The sequence below is a fragment of the Syngnathus scovelli genome, chromosome 2 (assembly GCF_024217435.2).
Source record: "Syngnathus scovelli strain Florida chromosome 2, RoL_Ssco_1.2, whole genome shotgun sequence".
Lineage (NCBI taxonomy): Eukaryota > Metazoa > Chordata > Actinopteri > Syngnathiformes > Syngnathidae > Syngnathus > Syngnathus scovelli.
Window position 1 is genome coordinate 20,487,555 of NC_090848.1, and position 8,125 is coordinate 20,495,679.

The 8,125-nt window shown below is 45.2% G+C and overlaps 1 long non-coding RNA gene across 1 annotated transcript; it reads left to right on the forward strand.

Moving 5' to 3' along the window:
• The first annotated feature begins 251 nt into the window (after positions 1 to 251).
• LOC137839613 (uncharacterized) lies at positions 252 to 5,354 on the forward strand. Its single transcript, XR_011085623.1, has 4 exons — positions 252 to 390; positions 465 to 575; positions 693 to 820; positions 5,130 to 5,354. It is a non-coding gene; the product is annotated as an uncharacterized lncRNA (long non-coding RNA).
• The last annotated feature ends 2,771 nt before the right edge of the window (positions 5,355 to 8,125 follow it).

Sequence of the window (8,125 nt, forward strand, 5' to 3'; positions counted from 1 at the left end):
TGTGTCATGCCTTGTATCTGCTGCCCAAGTCTGTATTGCTAGTGGTTATTTTGATACTTTGTCATCAGTTTCTAGTGTTGGGATGTGGGGGGCCGATGCTTTGGCACGTGTATCGAGTAATCCAGGAAGTGTTTAGTGGAACCAGTATCGAGGCATGTATCATTCTGAAGCGGTGACGTCATCAATGACAGAGTAGGCTTCGTCGACTCGACGGCTACTGTGATTGGCTGACATAAAAGCGGCAATGTGTCCCCTGTCTTGCCCGCACAATTCGAATTTCTGTGCTACAGTCTGAGATTCTTTGCAAACGAACTGTTTTCATGGAGCCTTCAAGAAGAACCAAACATTCCCCAGTGTGGCAACATTTTTATCTCATTTCCCCCAAATAAGGTAAGTGTTCTTTTCATCTAAGTTTGCATTTATGTATCGATCAATCAATCAATATGTTGCATTCTTTTCCAAAGAGAAGTGTCTGTATGCAAAGGAGTTGGGGTACAATAACACCTCATCTATGCTGAGGCATTTACGTGCCTTGCATACAGATACTCATGCCAACAGATGTGCATCAACCCATGGTAAGTCTTATTGAAATGCTATTATAATTACCCACTTCCAATTTTGTTACAATATTGGTATATCAACCACAATAACCTTCACAGAACTAGTATTCATAATTTTTTTTTTCCTTCCAGTGACCAGGAGCTGGACTTGGTCTCCATGATCGTTGGAGACACACAGCCTTTCAGCATTGTGGAGGATCAGGGATTTAGAAATTTTGTTTCTAAATTACATCCAACCTATGTAATCCCCCCCAAGGAAGGTGCGTTCGGTCACAAAGTGTGAAGGTAGTTTTATGTACAAAAAAACCCCAAGCACTTTTTCGTTTTTTTTTTCCCTGTTAGGCTGTAAAGGCTCTAGTTGAGGAGAAACAAAAGAGGCTAAACTTCTGTTACAGAATGTAACTGCAGTTAGCTTAACATCGGACATGTGGACATCCATTAACATGGATACCTACCTGGCTGTCACATGCCACTACAGTGATAGCAACACGACACTGAGGCCAGCTCTCCCGGGAGTGGTGCATTTTACTGACAAACGCAGTGCTTTTAATTTAGCGTTAACTGTCCACACCAAATATTGGGAGGAGTGATGACCCACTTGCTTATTGGGAGAGACAGAAAACCATTTACCCAAACCTCTACAAATTTACACTTGTCAATTTGTGTCAAGTCAAGTCAAGTTTATTTGTATAGCCCTAAATCAGGGGAAAATGAGAAACCTTGAGAAGGGACCACAGATGGAAGGATCCCCCTTTCAGGATCACCAGGTTATAATGGATGCAGAGAGGGCACAAGTAATACATAATATGAAAATCAATGAAAAAATGGATGTCGGAGGTGCCCTCGATTGTCCTGGCAGTGTCTTCAAGGAGGTTGAGCTGCAGTTTCCTCATCTTGAATTGGTCCCCGAGAATCCAGCTAGCCGGTATCAGCTTTTGCGCCACCTAACCCCCTCCCCAGCCAGGGAGGGGGTGGGCAGAGAGAACAAAAACAAACTCCGGCCGAATCGGCCACTACAAGTTAGTTAAAGGCCATCTCATAGAAATGTGTCTTTAAACGTGTCTTAAATGTTTCTACTGAGGTAGCAGTTCTAATATCCATTGGTAGGGCATTCCAAAGCTCTGGAGCCCGGATAGAGAATGCTCTAGATTCTAGAGTCTAGAACCTGCAGACATTTTCTTGGCCCTTGGTGTAACTAAAAGACTAGCGTTTTGCGAACGAAGGTTACGAGACGGAACATAAGGAACGACTAGGTCGACGAGATATGAAGGCACTAAGCCATGCAGTGATTTATAGGTTAGTAGAAGAACCTTGAAGTCACATCTTAAATGGACCGGGAGCCAATGTAAGTTGGCTAATATTGGGGTAATGTGATCAAATTTTTTTGTCCGTGAGAGCAGCCTCGCAGCAGCATTTTGTACTAACTGTAGACTTTTGATGAGGGACTTAGGAAGACCAAAGAATAATACATTACAGTAGTCCAGGCGCGACGTGACGAACGCATGTATAATAGTTTCCGCATCCCTGGTCGAGAGGATCGGACGAATCTTAGCAATATTACGAAGGTGAAAAAACGCAATTCCGGTTATATTCTTAATGTGTTTTTGAAAGGAGAGCGTTTGGTCAAATATTACCCCGAGATTAGTTACAGTATCACTCTGAGTGATAGTAAGGTTATCTATAGTTATAGCGGTTTCCTTAAATAAGTGTTGATAACGAGTAGGGCCAATTATCAACACTCAGTTTTATCTGGGTTAAGACGAAGGAAGTTGAGAGACATCCATTGCTTGATCTCCGCAAGGCACGCCTCGAGATTACAACAGTCCCGCGGATCTGTCATCGATAACGGCATATATAATTGGGTGTCATCCGCGTAGCATTGAAAACTAATATTATATTTACGTATTATGTCCCCAAGCGGAATCATATAAATATTAAATAAAATCGGTCCGAGTACCGATCCCTGTGGGACACCACACGTAACGTTATAGAGCTCAGAGGACGTATTGCCATGGACCACTCGGTGCGTCCTGTCTAATAGATAGGAATAGAACCAGCCTAGTGCTGACCCTGAGATACCAACACAACTTTTAAGACGCCCTAATAAAATATCGAAGTCTACAGTGTCAAAGGCAGCACTAAGATCGAGTAGTAACAATACAGACGACGTATTTGAATCCATAGCTATGAGGAGATCATTAGTCACTTTAGCAAGTGCTGTCTCTGTGGAATGATTAGCTCTAAAACCAGACTGAAAAGAGTCATATCGATTATTAGCGACCATGTAATCAATAAGCTGCTGCGCTACTACTTTTTCAAGAAGTTTTGCTATGAATGGGAGGTTTGAAACTGGCCTATAATTACTGAGACAGTCCGGGTCAAGATTTGCTCGCTTAAGTAACGGTTTAATAATACCGGTTTTAAAGGCTGTTGGCACTATCCCAGAAGAGACAGACAGATTGATTATATTTAAGACGGACGGTCCTAAAATTGGAAATAATTCTTTAAGTAGTTTGGCTGGAAGCGGGTCGAGTAAACATGTTGTTTGTTTAGCCGCACTAACCAATTGTGTAAGCCTTTCAAGGGACACGCTTTTAAAGTTTGAGAGGGTTATTGCATGATCACCAGCGCTAGTAACCGGCGGAGCGATTGGAATGGTATTCTTGATCTCGTTCCTAATTGACTCAATCTTTTGAGCAAAAAATTTCATAAACTCGTCAGCTGAGTGGAAGGAGCTATCGGGGGCCGGCTGGCGTAGAGTTAGCTTTGCCACTGTATCAAATAGGTATTTAGGATTGTTTTTATTGAGATTAATGACTTGCGAAAAATAACGAGTTTTTGCTAAGATAAGCGCATCTTTATATTTCAGGAGGCTGTCCTTCCATGCCTGATGGAAAACCTCTAGTTTGGTTAAACGCCATCTGCGCTCATGCTTTCTACATAATTGCTTAAGCGTACGTGTTTCATCTGTGAACCACGGAGTTGGCCATCTACGGCGAGTTTTCAGACGTAGCGGCGCCACGGAGTCGATGGCTTTTAATAATGTCGCATTGAATTCATTTGTAAGATTATCAATAGAGTCGCTGTATGCGGGAAACATGGCGGTTGCCGGCAACAGTAACTCAGATAGCGCAGTTGCAGTCATGGAGTTAAAATTACGGCTGCTATAATTCTGACTGCTCTCTTGTCTTTGACAAGGAACTAAAATTTCAAATTTTATTAAGAAATGATCAGACAAAACAGTAGTGTATGGCAGTACTGCTATATTTGAGGTTGCTAGTCCCCGGGATAATACCAGATCTAAGGTATTTCCATTCTTATGCGTTGCTGCCTGTACGGCTTGCGTAAAACCAAACGTATCAATTAAAGTCCCAAAGTCCCAAAGTCCCAATGATCATCGTCACACACACATCTGGGTGTGGTGAAATTTGTCCTCTGCATTTAACCCATCCCCATGTGATTTTAATCCATCCCCTGGGGGAGAGGGGAGCAGTGAGCAGCAGCGGTGCCGCGCTCGGGAATCATTTGGTGATCTAACCCCCCAATTCCAACCCTTAATGCTGAGTGCCAAGCAGGGAGGCAATGGGTCCCATTTTTATAGTCTTTGGTATGACCCGGCCGGGGTTTGAACCCACAACCTTCCAGTCTCAGGGCGGACACTCTACTACTAGGCCACTGAGCTGTCTGAAATGCCGAAGTCAGTGGTTCTGACGGTGAATTCATGTGGATGTTGAAATCACCCATGATAACTATATTATCTGCATTTGTCACTAGATCAGCCACAAATTCTGAAAATTCATCCAGGAAGCTAGCGTAAGCCCCGGGTGGACAGTAAATAACAGCAAGATAGAATGACGGTAAAGCAGTGGATCGCACAATGAAAACTTCAAATGTTTTAAATACGTGAATTGAGCGAGGCCTAAATCTAAGCTCAGAATTTGAGATGAGGGTGACACCCCCACCCTTTTTTCGAGGACGCGCCACATGCGAGCTTACAAAATTTGGAGGCGAGGCCTCGTTAAGCGGTAGCAGTTCATTAGGTTTTAACCAGGTGTTGGAATAATTTTAAGTGAAGCTTTGGCCTGCCAGACCTGGAGGCCTCGCCTTTACGAGTTTATCTTTCCTTTTATCTAGGTTCTTCCTTTTTAGTGATAGGGATGTCTTTTGATCCCTGTCAGCCATTTGTATCCTTCCTGTCCTTATGTTGTCTGTGTGTTTTGGTTCTCGTAAGAGGCCTTCACTAACAATGAGCAGGGCTTATTTGCATCGGTGACATGTTCTTTGTTTGATTCACAGGAACTTCATTCCTTTTAATTTAGATGTAGGTTTGGTTCATAGATTGTAGTTTATCAGACCTATTCTTCTTTGTTAAGGGTTACATACAGTTAGAAGTAGTTGCATAAAAGTTATCCCATATTTACTCAATGTTTGTTTAAGGAACTGCATACCGGTTACCTCACGTTTGCTTAATGTGTGTTGAAATGTTTAGGACAAGTTACTTATTATTATTATGTGTTAATTTACCAAGTAGATAAAGTTAGCAAAGGTCTAGTTGCATTTGTTCCACAGCAAAGCGGCAATCAACATGCTTCAGTCGAGAACGAGCCAGCCAACTGTGAGGGAAGACGGCTGGGGACGGCCTCTGCGGGGGGTCACGAGCCAACAGCGAAGTGCTAATTCACACCACACTACATTCTTTTGCTAATCAGTGTTGCTACAGACACAATCCCCCCTCCCTTTAGTGTAGCAACGCCTCTGTAACCAGGGCAACCATAACATTAAAAAGAAGGGCACCTGGAGGAAGGACTCAGAACTGATGGAGGTTGTAACTGAGATTGCTTTCTCTATCGTTCTCCTCGCGAGTAAACCTGTTCTGGTTGTCTTCTCCTCTTCATTCCAGCAAGTGATTTAATGTCTAATCGTACCCAACACCAGGTCTCGCAAAGACCGAAAACGTTTAGATTATGTTCCGTGATAAGGTCAATAACGAGAACTGCTTTCGTATGAAGCGATCTAATATTCATAAAACCGAGTTTAAGTGTAATCGGTCGATCAGGGTGCGTATCTATCAAAGGATTTTTAAACGGGATGCGAGTAAGATTGTGTTCTCTAGGCCTGACATCACCTCTCAAAAGTTTATTAGCGCGGTGGGATGAAACGACCGTGGGAATTTGATGGTGAATATTTGTGACACATGTGAAGTTATCTAAAACAGGCACCGTTTCATCAGCAAGACTGGTCGGGGCAGAGTGATTGAATTTGTCTACTACCCCAGGAGAAAGTGTGTTTATGTGTACTGTAGCACTATTCAAACTGCCGCGCTCTAGTCTACACGAGGAGCTATGTGTATGCTGAAAGTCTAGCCTAGCGCTAGTTAACTTTAACTTAACAGACTCCAAACCCATCCTCACAGGTGGTCTAATCACCTGTGCCCTGGCCTGCTCTAAAGTGACCTGTCATGAGTGGCTCAGACAGTAATCTATATTCCGGACGGCCTAAGAGTGAAGGCGCCTTCACGGTTAGGGTGAAGGCCGTCCTTCCTCAGCAGGTCGGGGCGGCCCCAGAAGGAGGACCAGTTATCTATAAAATACAGTCCCTGCTTTTTACAGAACCCAGCCATCCATTGATTAAGGGAGACTAATCTACTAAACCTCTCATCAGTGCCTCTCCCAGGCAGGGGGCCAGAGACAAATACTCGGTGCTGACTCATCTTTCTGGCAAGATCACAAGTCCTCGCTATGTTTTTCTTTGTGATCTCTGATTGTCTCATCCTAACATCATTGGAGCCGACGTGTATCACTATGTCCAAGTAGCTAGTGTTGGTGGAACTACGCTGTTGACTAGGCCTATTGCGAGTCAGCTCCCTAAGATTAGCTTCTATGTCGGGTGCTCTGCCCCCAGGAATACACATTACCGTGGCTGAATTTTTAAGCGTAATGTTTCGGGTAATGGAGTCACCCATGACCAAAGTGCGAGGGCCAGTAGACCGAGTGCACCCCAGTATCATCTGTTCCCTGCGAGAGAAGCAGAGAAAGTCATTTCTAAGACATGAAATTGCCCATATCCCTTCGTGTTTCAAGGCTGCCACCATCGTACCTGTGCCGAAGAAGCCCGCTCCGTCCTGCTTCAATGACTACCGCCCCGTGGCACTGACGCCCATCATCATGAAGTGCTTTGAGCGGCTTGTCATGGAGCACATCAGATCCATTCTCCCCCCCACCATAGACCCCTTCCAGTTTGCGTACCGAGCCAAACAGTCCTCTGAGGATGCCATCTGCTCTGTCCTCCACTCGGCCCTCTCCCACCTGGAGAGTAGGGACTCGTATGTGAGATTGCTGTTTGTGGACTTCAGTTCTGCCTTCAACACCATTGTGCCACAAAGACTCATCTGCAAACTCGACAAGCTGGGCCTCAGTATCTACCTCTGCAACTGGCTACTGGACTTCCTCTGTCAGAGGCCACCTGAGGCTACGTGTTGGCGACAACATCTCCGCCAGCATTACGCTGAGCACGGGCCCCCCCCCAAGGCTGTGTGCTCAGTCCACTGCTCTTCACCCTGCTGACGCATGACTGCACTGCGTCCTACAGCGACAACCGCATAGTGAAGTTTACTGACGACACGACTCTGGTGGGTCTCGTCACCAAGGGCGACGAGACTCAGTACAGGTCGGAGGTTGACCTTCTGACCGCGTGGTGCAGGGACAACAACCTCCTGCTGAACGTCAACAAGACCAAGGAAATTGTTGTTGACTTCCGGAAGGGTTACACCCAACAGATGCCGCTGACCATCGATGGTGCTGTGGTGGAGAGGGTGAGCAGCACCAAATTCCTGGGGCTGCACATCAGTGAGGACCTCTCCTGGTCCGCCAACACCGCGTCGCTGGCGAAGAAAGCTCAGCGCCGCCTGTACTTCCTGCGGAAACTCAGGCGAGCAAGTGCTCCTCCGGCGCCATGACTACATTCTACCGTGGCACCATTGAGAGCGTCCTCTCCAGTTGTATCGCTGTCTGGGGTGGTAGCTGCACTAAATACAACATGAAGGCCCTGCAGCGCATAGTGAACACGTCTGGTAAGATTATTGGTGCTTCACTCCCCTCCCTGAAGGGCATTTACACCTCCCGTCTTGCCCGCAAGGCGACCACGATTGTGAGTGATGTGAGTCACCCCGCTCACTCTTTATTTGATCTTCTGCCCTCTGGGAAGAGGTACAGGAACCTGCGCTCCCGCACCGCCAGACTCACCAACAGCTTCATTCTCCAGGCTGTTAGGATCCTGAACTCTCTTCCTCCTTCTGTGTAGCGTCCTGTACTTATTTGTTGTGTTATTTGTTTATTTATTATTTATTCATCACTCTTATTTATTCATTGTTTGTGCTTTCTTGTTTTATTTTCTTGTGTTGTTTACATGTATGTACATTGTGAACTATGTCTTGTCGCCGTGGGATAGTGGGAACGTAATTTCGATCTCTTTGTGTGTCTTGGCATTTGAAGAAATTGACAATAAAGCAGACTTTGACTTTGATATCCAAATACCATGGATAAAATATTGTTCTTGAATGAAACCAA